At 39.1% G+C, this 14,524-nt stretch overlaps 1 protein-coding gene across 1 annotated transcript in view; it reads right to left on the bottom strand.

The window, feature by feature from the left end:
- Nucleotides 1–971: 971 nt before the first annotated feature.
- Nucleotides 972–14,524, bottom strand: part of LRATD2 (LRAT domain containing 2) — a 263,088-nt gene continuing 249,535 nt past the window's right edge. Inside the window, exon 7 of the transcript XR_005025881.2 lies at nucleotides 972–1,130. The gene's annotated coding sequence lies outside the window, so the exon portion shown is untranslated. The remainder of the gene's footprint in view (nucleotides 1,131–14,524) is intronic.

Genomic DNA, 14,524 nt, shown 5'->3' with positions numbered 1-14,524 from the left:
ACAATCGTTTAAAAATGTTGTAAAAGTTACCATCCCTGAGGTGATGGATGTGTTTCCAATCTCTCCCTACCCTGCTCCTCGCCTGCAGAGTTATTTGTCCAAACCAGAATTGACTATATTACTTCCCATTCTTAAACATAGATCCCACATGCCTACAGCACAAAGTTTAAACTCTTTAGCAAGACATCCGAAGGTCCGCCTAATCCAGCTCCAAAACATGCTTTGAATCCAATCTCCTAGCCCTCCGCACTGCAGTCAGCTTCACGGAACTGCTCACACTTCCCTCTCTCTGTTCCTTATTGTTCACTCTGTCCATCTTTGTCTTCTTGGCCAGGTGCAACCTTATTCATCCTTCAAATCTTGAGCCCACTCTTGCATCTTTGGAAAATGGGTCATTCCTTCTCCTCTGTTCCCTGGGTGCTTTGTTATCATTCTGACTGCTGCCCTGTGTTATGATTTTCTTTTCATATGCCAGTTTCCCTGGCCAATTCAACATACATTCAAAGTGCAGAGCCTGATGTACCACATATAATGAATACCTCTTAACTGGTTAGTTAGAGTAAGGAGAAATTCATTAAGGTGAGCTTCCCAAAGAAGGTATGTCTTCCCAAAAAGTGAATGTTAAATTTGTAAGGTGAGGAATATGTGCTTTAAGAAAGGAGGAAAGGACAGTTGTATTCGTTGGTATGGATGCCACAGCCAGTGCTCTGAGGATGAGACCGAGCAAACATGTTTTCATGGGAAAGCAAATAAGCTGGGTGCAGTTTAAGGAGAACAGGAGAAATTAAAGAAAGTGAGTGCAACTGATCCAATCCTTCCCTTTCCCCAGGCAGCCTTCCCTGGCCACTTCAGCCCTCGGAAATGGCCCTACTTGGTTCAGTTCTGTAGCTCAATCTTGAGCGTTTGCTTGACCTACCTAGAGCTGTTATTAACTTTGCCTTTCCTCCCCAGGAAATTATACGCTTCCTGGAAGCTGAAACTGCATCTCATTATCTCCAGCCTATGTCTGCACATCAGTGAGTTGTGGAATGAAATGAGGAAAGACCTTATTTTTCTCACCCAGAATTTGCCTTTGTTGGAATGGACAATGTGAGGCACTGCCCCTCTGGTCCTCCCTTTCCTTTTCCCTCCTCGGAAAAGAGAGAAACATTCTGATTTATTCGTTCATTCATTCTTTATCAAGTGCCTGCTGTATGCCAGTCCCTGTTGAGTGCTGAGGATACAACAAAGACTGAGACAAAGTTCTCATTTTGACAGAGCTTATCCTTCATTGAAGGAGACATAAGCAATGAATAAACAAATACAAAGTAATATGCTTCAAGGAATGATAAGTGCTGTGAAGAAAAATAAAGTTGGATGAGGGTCTCAGAATGCTGGGGTAGCAATGTGGGAAGTGATTTTCAATACAGTGCTCAGCAAAGGCAGCCCTGTGCAGGGGCTCTATGATCTAAGAGGCATGTATTGTGAAGAATGAAGTCACATGAAGATGGGCAGTTAGGACATGCCAAGACTTTCTCAACCAATTATTGAACCTGGTCATAAGATCATTTAACAAGTCCTTCAAAGGGAGATCAGATTCATGGGGGGTATTTTTTTCTTTATAGACCCTTAGCATCTATTACCAGTTATTTCACTAGTCTCTGAACCTATTCTTCGATTACTTATTCAATTACCCACTAATATCTGAAATGAGATTTCATTGATGTTAACTTCCAGGTTATTTTTTTCCACAGAAGCATTGAGAATTAGATTTTCCTTTGCTCAATCATATCCATTCTCCCTTCCTCTATAAAGTCTCATTGTAAGGTTTATAGGCCATCTACAAATTTGATGGATATCATTGAAAGGCCGCAGAAGAGTGAGGATTGTCATATATCAGCTCCAGGACACATGACATCTGAAATGTATTCCTCTGAAATCTAGTCAATAAGTGTTTGCTGAATGTCTCCTATGAGCCACACATCTTTCTACCTGATACATCAGCAAACAAATGCTCAGGTTTCCCTCTTTTTATGAACTTATATTCTTAGAGGGGGAGACAGACAAAAACATAAGACATATATGTTACAAGGCATGCATAAAAAGTGATGCATGTTATGAAAAAAAAAGACAAGTGTCAAGCCATGTGTAAAGGAATTGGCTGGCTTTATTGGGTGAGAAGCACTTTACAGAGAAAAGATTGTACGGTGAGAGGTATATACAAGGAGACCAGTGTGGCTGGAGTGGAGGGAGTTGGAAAAAGAGTTACAGAAGGCAGTAGCCAGACCCTGTAAGGCCATGGGGACCTTTGTGAGGTCATTGGCTTTTCTATTCAGAGTGGCTGTATTCCTCATGGAATATAGACAGTCTCTAACAATTTGCTGTCTTTCAAAACCAGTTCTAAAGTAACCAGGGCTAATGAGCTCCATGATTAAAGTTACATTCCACTTTGGAGTTGATAATATGTTTTTGCATGTATTCATTCGTTTAATTCTCCCAAATCCTTAAGTTTTTTCAGTTTTAAAATGAAGAAACTGAGCCTGGGAGATGTGAAGTAACCGCCTCATTATCTGCCAAGGTATGGAAGATCAAGATGCAATTCTTATCTAGGAACATTTTACTGGAGCAATGTCTACCACCTTCACCACCACCTTCTTGTAACCAGTTACGCTTTGCCCTTCCCAGGACTACCTCATCCACCACTGAACTGATGGGCATGCATCTACCCTTTCCTTAATGTGGCAATAGTCAGTTTGACCAGGTTACACCCCTATCTCAGTGCCTCCCCAGCCGTTGGCATGGCCTGCAGGATGCTGATGGATGGGCTCACATCTCCCCAGCCTTGGCATGCAGCCCCACCTCTCTTCTTTGGTCTACAGGCACATTCACTCTCTTTGGTGCTTGGCTGGCTACAGGTGCACCGCACATGGCATTCTCTCTTCCTGGAAAAAAATCCCCTTGCATTTCCCTAAGTATTTCTACTTTTCCTATCTCAGCCCAATCACTGCTTTGTGTTACCCCTTCCTCACTTTCCTGGGGTCTCAAAAACATTTGCTCAATGAAAGAGACTCTGGAGTCTCAGTAAATATTTGTTAGATGAATGGATGCACAAATGAAAGTCTGGATCTAAAGCCCACATTATTTCCACAATACCCACTATGCTCATACTGCCAGTATTTTATGCAAGTCCATGATTCATCTGGAAGGGGTAAGCCAGAAGGAACCTTTGCTCAACAGCAAGAATATAGCTGTGCCCAGGTAGGCAGTTATTACATCATTTATTTTTATGACAAATATGCTAATTAGGTACTCAACGCATATTTGCTGATTTTTTCATTAAGGTAAAGTTGCAATTATGCTCTATTTAACCATAAAAAGCTCCATTTGTATAGGCAATTTACAGCTTGCCTTGTACTTAGCACAGCACATTGAGACCTTGTAAAGGTCCTATGACCTGGTTATGATGTGGTTATCAATACAACAGATCCCTGACTGTCCTTGTTTCAACTAAGCATTTTATCAATGCACCAGTGACTCAGACAGTACAAAACTTTGTCATTCATAATTTTGCTGAGAGGAGATCTTGAAACTCATGTTTCAGTCATGTAACTAGTCAGTAAGCCTCAAAAACCATTTAACATGTTCATGCTGTGACAGCCTTGTTTTCTTTATCAAAAGGAAATATAAGCAAAATGCTGGTGAGTAAGTAAAGAGAAAGTATCCAGAAAGTAATGGTTCTTTGTTGTTGGGAAATGACAGGCTATAGTGATACTTAAAAAGCCCCTTTAGCTGTCTTTTCACCACCGCAGAATAGTGCCAGGGTCAAAAGAACATAGTCAATAATGAAAAGATAAAGTCATTATTTTCCCTAAATTTTGTGAACAGGTTATAAACTTCTTAATCTCTCTTTTTTCCTCTCATCAGATTCTTTCACAATCACAGCTACTCCCACACTTGATATCTCATGCTTTTCCCGACTGCACACCTACCCAGCCCAGGGTGTCTTTGCCTGGGACTTTCTTTCTCTTCCCATTTTGTCTGGGTTCTGCATTGAAGTCCAGAATATGAGACTGTGAAGTTGCAAACTCTTGGAAGCTTGGAAAGCAGGAGAGGGGAAGATATTTTATGAGCTCGTCCAGGATTCTCCTATAATGCACAGAGAAGGTCTCTGTATATTCTAGGGCATTCTCACAGTAATTTTGCCCCATTACCCATGAGTTTTGACTTACAGAAAATTGAATCTTTTCTTGGTGAATGCTAAGTGTTTTACAATGAATAGTCCACATGCTTAGCAGAAAAAAGTATGTTCAGAAAATCTGACCCTGCTTTCCTTTCATGTTACTGATAACTTTGTGACCTCCTCGTAGCAGGGGCAGAAAAGAGAATTACCTTGACTCACTTTGTCCTTTTCTTACTTTTGACTTAACTTTTGACCTTGACCTTGCTGAAGACCCAGGCTCTGCTTCTATATGTTGCCTCCCATTCCTCACACAAATGTTCTTTCTAAATGTACCCAAAGCCCTCCCTGGCTTTTATCTTTGCTGCTACTGGATTAAGAATGTCAGCTCATCATGAATGCTCCAACTCCGTGATCAAGAAGGCACAGTGCTGTAAGTCCAAGATTGACAGCTAGCAGAATGCAAAGTCAAAGCTTGAACTCAGTCCTAGGTGTTCACCAGAATATCCGGGCAGGTTATTTCAAGAGCTCTTAGACTAAACAGAATTGTGAGGTGAGTCAATTTGATCTTTAGGTGTTTGTGTGGCAGGTTTTTTTGCTTTTGCTTTCTCTTTCGTCATTGACTTGTGCCTCTTATTTTCTCTCTCTCTCTCGTGATATTAAACTTAATACCGCCAGCCATTTGCACAGGATTGCACAGCATAGCCTTTGTTATTCTGTCCCCAATTCTGCCACATGCTGAGAGACTTGACTCTTCCCCCCCAGGTGCTTCACTCTTTCTATACAGGAGTGGGGAGGCAGACTGAGTGTGGATTTTGGAGTCAGGTAGCCCAGAATTTGACTGCCAGCTCTATTTTGTGCTGGCTTTTGAGGAATAAACCCAAGTCTGTGTTCGAGTCCATTATGTACTAGATGTCTGGGTTCACTCAGCTTACCTCTCACTACCACCCCATCCCTGTTACTTAGAAGCAAATACATATGCCAATCTCTACCAGGTGTTAAATTTTTTCCATAACTTAACACTATTTACCATGTAACTGAAAGTCTAGAAAGCTCCAATGTAGAGGACTCTGTTGTAGTCAAGAGATTTCCAATACACTTTTCTACAATGACAGAAATGTTCTCTCTGTACTGTCCAGCCAGTGTCCATGGGCCACGTGTCAGCTGAGCACTTGATATGTGGCTATTCCAACTAAGAAATTAAATGTTTACATTTAGTTTAACATTATTTTAAATTTAAATCTCACTAGACACATATGGATAGGGCTACTATAGTGGATAGCACAGTCTTAAATGATAACATTTCAGACATTGTGACAGGTTTGTGGAATAAATATTTATGTGAATGGGCAATTTTCTAGCACTGCTTAACTCCTGGAAATTGTATCCACTCTGCCTATTTCTTCAGCTTATCCATTTCTATATGACTACACAATTCCAAAGTTTTTGTGCCTAGGTATGCATCAGGTTGTTATTGCTATCCATTTTTAAATATATCTTTATTATTTTCCAGTTATCTAGATTGCTCTTTTATTTATTTTACTTTGTTCAAGGCAGATGCTAAAATGAACTCAGGAGAAAAGCCCATTTAGAGTCATCATTAATTTCATTTAGCAGGTTGTCTTCTCAGCCCCAACCACTACTTCTTTCTCCTTCTTATAAATGCAGTTTCATCCATTGAATCCTCTTGGGGTAGGTTTAACTCACGATTGATGGTCTGATCTCCGTCCTTTATTAAGTCAGAATCCTGCAATTTGGAAGTTTTCCCTGGTGGAACATTTGCTTCGAATAAGAGATGTATTTCCTGTATTTCTTCTACTTGGATGGGGCATCATTTAATAAATTACTGTTTAGAGTTCATGTATGGAAGTCCAAATAAACACTGGAAAAAAATTAATCAACTTCATTGGATTTTCCGTACATACATTTTGGCAGGGCCATGCATGGCTTGCCTTATAAGATAGTGAGGTGCTTATCACTAGAATTATCCAAGCAAAGGTGTGAGGTAAAGTATTAAGTATTTGAGGTAGGAATTTTGGCTCTACGTTCTTGGCACTTAAATGGGTTTGATGTGATGATAGACTATATGGAAGCTTGACTCAATTTCTTAGACTTTGTCCCGATACAAGAATCTCTCCTACTATGATGTTTTTTACTTCACTCCTGGTTTGCTTGTTCTTTACAACCTTTCTCCAGCTTTTTTCTGGATTTCTTTCAAGATGCTGTATTCCTCTGCCGATTACATGAATGGTTGGTTCCCAGAGTTCTCTCTGCAGCCTCCTTTCCCTATCAGTCCCTATTCTCTTTGTGATTGTATCTACTATCATGGCTCTACCTGCATCAGAGACACTGATGACTGCCTGACATGTCCCTGAGCAAAGTTCCTCACGCACTCATAAAACTGTTACTTAAGGACCTCCACCTGGATGACCCACAAGCAGCACCCACACAGTATATCCAAACTCTAACTCATTGTCAGTCCTCAAGCCACCCCAAATATCTATCTCTTCTACACATCCTACTTAGGTGGGGAGTACTACCATGTAACCAGTGAGCTAAGCTCAGAACCTGGGAGCTATCCTTGATTTTTCCTTCCCCTGGTCCCTCCCCCATCTAAAAGGTTGCAAAATCCTGTCCTTCCATTCATTCATTTATTCATTTAGCAAATATTTTTTCTGTGCATGCTATGCACTAGGTTCTGTAAGTGGAGCAAGACAAACACAATCCCTGCCCAAATGAAGCTTAGAGTACATTAGGGAGGGATGTAATTAAAATTAAACCAAAAAGTACACACAAAAAGTCATTTGCAATTCACACTCCATAGTACATGGGCTAGAACTGACCCAGCCTCTGGTATATCCTTGCTCCTAGAAAATTTGCTGAAAATGGCCCTTAATTCTTATTTCTACAGAAGAACATAGGCACCAATACCCTGGAATTCTTTCCAAATAGATGACTCCTTGTCTATACAAATTGCTTGGAATCTGCATCAATTGTGCACTGAAGAGACTCTACCTCGAAGACTCATTTTACTTGTCAAATTCAATTAGTCCAACCTCTGCTCCATACAAGATCCACTTTGACAATGGCATGACCTGCTTTTGAGCCATCAATCACTGGGCAAGCTGCCATCCTCACAAGGCAGTCCACTGCATTTTTAAATAACGTTGCCTATTAGAAAGTTTTCTCTAAAACTCGTATCCACTGCCATTGTTCTGCAGTTACATAACAATCCAATATATATCTCTGGTGATGGCCTCTCAAATACTAAAAGATCATTATCTGAAGCTTATATTTTCCAGACCAATTTTTCTCAAATCTTTCAGTGATCCTCATGTAAATGATAAAATCCCCAGAACTTGCCCTGGCCAAATCCTAATGGCACTCTAATTTGTAAACGTCCATATTAAAATGCGATATCCAGAACTGAACACATAGCTTCAGATGTGACGTGACTAGTTGTGATTACGATGTTGATGATAAAAATCATAAGCACTACTACTTATTGTATGGTTTCTGTGTGCTAAACATGGAAAAAACTTAATTATCTCATTTGATATTTGTAACAACTTTATAGTCTGCATAGACTTATTATCTTCATTTTGGCTGATGCGGAAGTTGAGACTCAGAGAGGTCACAAGCCCTAATCAGTAGCAAATGGCTTGTAAGTGGCAGAGACCAAAGCTTTGTCCTCAGCTATGTGTATCTTCAGAGCCCATGTTCTCAATCACTTCTTTGTTCTCTGTCCTCTGCACAAATAAAACAGGGAAAGCAACTTTTCTTTTCTGTGCCTCTGCAATTTCAATTTACATCTTATTACAAATCTTAGTTGTTAATCTTACAATAATGAGAATACCTACCTCAGAATTGCCATGAGGATAAAATGAGGCAATGTACATTAAATACTATATGACTAGCCTATGAGATTGAAAATGTGAGCTTTTATTACTATTGCATTATTGCACCACATAATGCTTGATATTCATCAGTAAGTGATTTATAACAGAGATACTGAATCCTAAGGAAAACCGAGAATTGCAGCTCATGAGAATTTCCACAGGAATGCAGAGGGTTCTGTACTCTCAAAATGTTCCTGTGAGAGTCAAGATAAATAGGCTATGTGACAGAAACAACTCCCAACTCGTGGTGCCTGAAAACAACAACAATGAAATGTTTATTTCCCCCGTATTCCACATTCCCAGCAAGGCTTTTCAGGGGGCTCTGCTCTGTGTATTTACTCAAGATCCTGGAATGATCAAGGCACCACCATCCTGTGTTTTGCAGCCACCCCATCTGGAACACAGGGCCAGGGAATGGGAGAAAAACAAGGATCAAGGATCGGGCATGAGGTTTTCACAGCTCCAGCCCAGTTACAATTCACTTTTCACTGGCCAGGGCCAGTCAACTGGCTCTGTCAAATTGCATGGGAATCTAGGAAGTAAGTCCTGTCCGAGCCCAGGAGGAGAGGAAAACCAGATATGAGTAAAACTAGCCATGTTAGGGGACCATCTGGAACTGTTTGTGCTGGACAGTCCCCGTCCACTCCTGTGGTCCTGGCCTTTGTTACTCTCAAAACTGCCCTGGTTTGCATGATAATCTGTAGTTACTCTGTGTGATGTCAACTTCCTCTTCCTACCTATTTTATTAGAAGTCATTCTGGGAGCGAGGCTTTCCCTCTGCACCTAATCAGGAGTAGACTCCCGTTCTCCCTCCTACCACATCACCCCCTTTAATGTGAGTCATAGTGCACGTCTCTACTGCTTTGTTTATTTGTTGGCCTGTTACCTATTATGGGACTTCATTTAAAACGCCAGCCTTGGGGAACAGGTGTCTTTTCTGCCTTGCTCCGCGCAGCCTTCCCAGTTTCTAGCTCAGTAGCATTTATTGAGTGCGTGATAGAGTGGCCATTTTTCTCATGGTAGCCTTAGTCATTAGGAAATAACCACTAGAGCTACACCCAAGGAGTAAAACCACTCCTACCTGAAAGGAAAACTAAAAAATATCTAGGAGTAGAAAGGAATGATGAGGATATGGAGAAATGGAAAGGCTCATTCATTGGTGCTGAGAATATAATTTGGTAAAACTACTTTGGAAAACAGCTTTGAATTTCTAGGAAAGCTGATCATAAGGCACTCTCTCTACAGCCCAGTAACTCTATCCTACAGTGTAATGTGCACATGTGCACCTAAGACAGGCACAGGAATGATCTTAGGAGAAAAAAAAACATGTGAATCTAAATGTCCATCTACAGTAGAATATATGAATAAATAAATGGTGGATACTCACACAATAAAATATTAAATTGCAATGAAAATGAAGTTACATAGCACAGCTGCACGCAGCAATAAGAATCAATATGAAATATATTCTGTTGAGAGAAGGATCCCCAAGACACCTGTTCCCCAAGGCTGACATTAAATGAAGTCCCATAATAGGCCAACAAATAAACAAAGCAGTAGAGATATGCACTGTGACTCACATTAAAGGGGGTGATGTGGTAGGAGGGAGAAGGGGAGTCTACTCCTGATTAGGTGGAGGGGGAAGGCCTCGCTCCCAGAACGATTTCTAATAAAATAGGGAGGAAGAGGAAGTTGACATCATGCAGAGTAACCATAGATTATTGTGCAATCACTCACTAGACCTTGTGTCCCCAGTCCCTCTGGATACTATGATAACTAAACAACAACCACAAAAAGACTCCTTTGGAAGGAACAGCTACTTATTAAATTTCTCTTTTGGAGAGCCACATGCATAATAGCAGCTGAAGAATGTAAAAAATTCAGCAGTGCCAATTCAGTTTTGTTTAATTACAGAATCATGTTATATGTATTAATTGCAAAGATAACAACTTTTTGGTATTTTAGGGCACACATTTTGGAAAAATGTTATAGAATTTCTGATTCTCCATCTGGAAAAATTGTATAGCCTAGATGTCATCTCAGAATTGTATTAAGATTTTGAGTAATCAGATTTTCTTAATTCCTCAATAGACTTTCTCTTGAACGCAGTGATGTAAATGCACAGCCAAAATTCCCTGATTTAGAAAGCTGTTTCATGGGTATTTATATTATATGCATTCACTTATGTCATGTCTTTACTTGTCCCTCATCATCGACAGTATAAAGTCCAGAATCATCATCTGGAGGTCTGTAACAATCAGGATTCAGTTGTCCTAAACGTAAGTGGTTTTAACTAGGGGCAAGGTATTTACAAAATCGTTGGAAAGGCTGGTGGAGCAGGTGCTAGGGTAGAGCTATAATGACTTCCAGAAAAATACTAGAGAATCAGCTTACCAGGGAAACTGACGAAGATTCAGGGCGTATCTGCGTTAATCACTAGCTCTGATGTCAGAAAGCAGTCCTTCCAGCTGCTGCTCCAGAACCCTTATCTCACCTTTCCAGGAGCTGATGATGCTGCCAGAACTGGTAACTCCAAAACCACACTTGTCTAAAGGATCTGCACCTTGTAGCTGCTCTCACAGAGAATGCCTGGACATGGGACACTTGCTGATTATCCACAGATGATCCCAAAGTCTCCACGGTCACATTGCTGGCAGATACTTTGGAAGGAGCAGTAATTTTTTCCACCTCACGTCTGCCTTCCAAACCTTCCAGATTGGCTGAAGCTCGATCACAACCAAACTCTTGCTCTAGGGGAACCTAGGAAGTATAGGTTTCTGGCTTTCCAGATCCACTGTATAGGGGTACACACCAGAAAGACGGTGGAATGGATGGTGAGCACCAAGCTACCATACCCACTGGAGGGACAGTTCTTAAGACCTGGGCAAAAGAGATGACAAGTAGAGAAGTAAAAGGGAAATAATCTTGTTTCCCAAAGCAGCTTAGCATGCCATGCCTAGGTAACATCTGTGATCTGTTTAAACTATGAGATTCTTTTATTTATTCTGCAATGATGTTTCTTTTAAATTCCCGAGGATGGTAACACTACATCATTTTGATTTGGGGATAATGCCTTTTGCTCTCTTGGTAGGTCTCTATAGCCATCAGAATTCCAGTCTAATCAGATTGTATTCTAGTCAACATGTCTAAAATAAGATTTGTTTTACCTGAGGTCTTTTTTCCCTTGGGAATTCTCATCTATTCCAGATTCTCAAGATGCAGGACTGTTGATAAAGTCAGAGAAGGGAAAGAAAGGAAGCTAAAAGTCAGACTGTGAAATGAATCAGGAAATAAAAGAACAAAAGCAAGGGGAGAAACCTGAGAATTTGGTATTATTTTAGCAAATTTATTGAAGTTCTCAAGTTTAACTTTACTGGGGTGGCTGCCTTGGGGTGTGAAATAGATCAGCCTGGTTTGTAGCAATGATGAATGTAACACAAGATCAAGGAAGAATTATTCTAAAAATGCTCCATTTTAAATTCCTGCACGAAGAAAGTTCCTAGAAGTAAAGCGGGGTTCAAATGAAGATTCTAAGGCTCCACATCCAAATGATCTGATTTAGTAGGTCTGTAATGGGGACCCAGAATATACATTTCAGTAAGGACCTTAAATAATCACAGTGTAGGTGGCCCCTCAGCCATCTCTTGAGAAATGTTCTAGTTGTAAGAGAGAGTGATGGTCATTTTCTCTGGCTGAAGAAAAGAATTTTATAGAGATTGGAGACCAAGAAGAGCCTGTGAGTAGCCTTGTCAGCAAATCAGAGGCTAAACCTCAAAGTGTGGTTCAAAAGGCGATGTGCTCTTTAAAACGCAGGTGCCTGGACTCAACCTCTGAGCTACTGAATCTGAATTCTGGAGGTAGGGATGGGAAATAGGCTGTTATTAAAGCTCCCTGCAAAGTTAGAATGCACAGAAACATTCAAAAATAATTGCCACAGATAAATAAGCCACTGCAGCATTATTTTTCCAAGACTCTGAATTCACTGAAGGAGGTTAATAGGCACTGATACATTTCAGTATGTGATGTTTAGTGCTGACCACATAACAATGTATTTCTAAATAAACTCTCAATAATTGAATTAAAAAACCAGCCTTTCTTTCCATTTATATATATATATATATATATATATATATATATCTGGGAACAATAAAACCAATGAGAAGTAGCCATCTAAAACAATATTTTACTCTGTATGGAATCTCAAATCCAATCACTGGAGAACTGCCTAGAAGACATAGTGAGATAATCCCTGTAGAGTTGAACACTAGGAGAAACACTTGACAAATGATTATAATGAAGAAAGTTTGAAGTGACATTCTATTCCCACAGTCATTGCAAATGAATCTGTTACTATACTATGTACTGACCTTATGAAGATATCCAACAGAGCAGATTGTCATCATCGGAGAAAAATTTTGTGCTCAAAAACAAAATGCAGTATCCTTTACTTATGTGTATACAAGAGAAAAAGATTATAATAGCAAACATTTGCTGTTACAGCTTTAAAAAAAATTGAAAGGGAATTCAATTGTGTTTCAACATTGTGTTGTTTACTATGCCTATTAAAAACCCCAGATGAAATTCTGAACTTTTATTCTAGTCTTTTTGTTAAGATTATTTTGTTCTCCATCAAAACCATAAGTGTTGCAAAATCCATCTGCCTTCACTGATCCTAAATGTGACTACATTAATCCAAGCTGATAGCTGCATGGGAATACAAAGATGATGTCATTTATGAACAAGCACCTTACCATACTGTTTTAACAACTTTTTCTTCTCAGCTTGACAAATAGAAATATTTTTATTCCAAAGTAATTTACATTTAAAATCCCATGCCAACAGTTGATAAGAGCAGATAGAATATTGAATTTGGGCACATAAATAAGCTTTTCCAAAATAACAAAGAGGATTCTAGTAATGGCTTTCATTTAGACAGCATACTTCACCCATTGGGAATTTTAACTAGAGCACTTCACAAAAACATATTGGAGAAGTGTGTATTCTTTGTAAATACAAAGATGATGAATCTAAACTGATTCATCTTAACCACATCTGATTGAATCTAAACCACATCTAAACTGATTTTGTGTGATAGGTCATTTTAATCCAGAATTTTAATTGGCTTATGTTCCAATGTCTCATTTTTAGGAACATATGCATGGAAGAATGATTTCAGAGCTACTTATATTAAGGCTTGGGGAGATATAAAGGAGTCTAAATTTAAAACCAAGACAACAAAACATATATATTATAATATCTCTCTATCTCTCCGTCTGTCTATCTATATTGTTACAGGATTACAGCTGGAGTAATGCTCTTTTGCAAATGGTCAAAAACCCTTGTCTAAATGTAGAAAACTGTTAATGTCCCATTTTTAAAAAAGTGATGGAGCATTTGGAATTCAGTGAATGGGGGTATGCAGTTACCAGAATTCTTGATAAAATGAACTATCAGAACAATGAAATCCATGCTCTGGGAGAAATGTGTTAGTAGAGAAGCTGGCAAATGGCGTTTAGCTTTTCAAAAGCATTTTCTGACAGGCAGTGAAGCCTTGCTTATAAAGTGCTAAGGTTTTAAAATGAATAAAAAATGGCTTCCAATGTGGTTTTGCTACTGAACTGTGATTACAAGATATACCTCAGTGACCTTAGGAATGTATTTTATATTTTTAAGTTAGTTTTATAATTATGAAACAAGAAAAATAAAGTTAAAAACAATAATAATATCTATTTCAGAGAGCTGTGCTACAGTAATAACTAAGTAATGAACCTATGTATGATGCTTAGAAAAATGTTGGGCATAGAGAAGAATTTCAATAAAAGGGAGACAAAAATATAATCACTGGTTTTCCGGGACAAACCTGGGAACTGATCTTCTTAAAATGTAATAATTTAGGAGTTCATTCGGATACAGAAATTATTTCAGAACAAGATAGTAATGATAGGGAGTAGAAGAGGTTAGTGGAAGAAAACTTCAGATAACATATTTTATGAATACATATGCAAAAATCCTCAACAAAATATTAGCAAGTCAAATCTAACAATGTAGAAAAAGAATCATATGCCATGACCAAATGGGATTTATTCCAGGAATGCAAGATGGGTTCAGCATTTGAAAATCAATGTAACCCATCACATCAATAAGCAATTCAAGAAAAGTCCGGTGATCATATGAATAGATCCAGAGAAGTCATTTGACGAAATTCAACACCTGTTTATGATTAAAACAAAAACCTCTCAGCAAATTGCAAATAGAGGGAAACTCCCTCAATTTGGTAAAGAACAATGACAAAAAGCCTGCAGCTAACATCATACCTACTGGTAAGAAGCTAGATAATTTCCCCTAAGATCAAGAACAAGGCAAGAATGGTCCTTCTTAGCCACCCTATTCATCATTGTATTGAAAGTCCTACTACTGCAAAATAACAAGAAAAGGAAATAAAATATATGGATTGGAAAGGAAGAAATAA

This window comes from Manis pentadactyla, chromosome 3, assembly GCF_030020395.1.
Source record: "Manis pentadactyla isolate mManPen7 chromosome 3, mManPen7.hap1, whole genome shotgun sequence".
Taxonomy (NCBI): Eukaryota; Metazoa; Chordata; class Mammalia; order Pholidota; family Manidae; genus Manis; species Manis pentadactyla.
The sequence above is the reverse complement of the archived record's forward strand: the minus strand, read 5'-3'. Positions and strand labels throughout refer to the sequence as shown.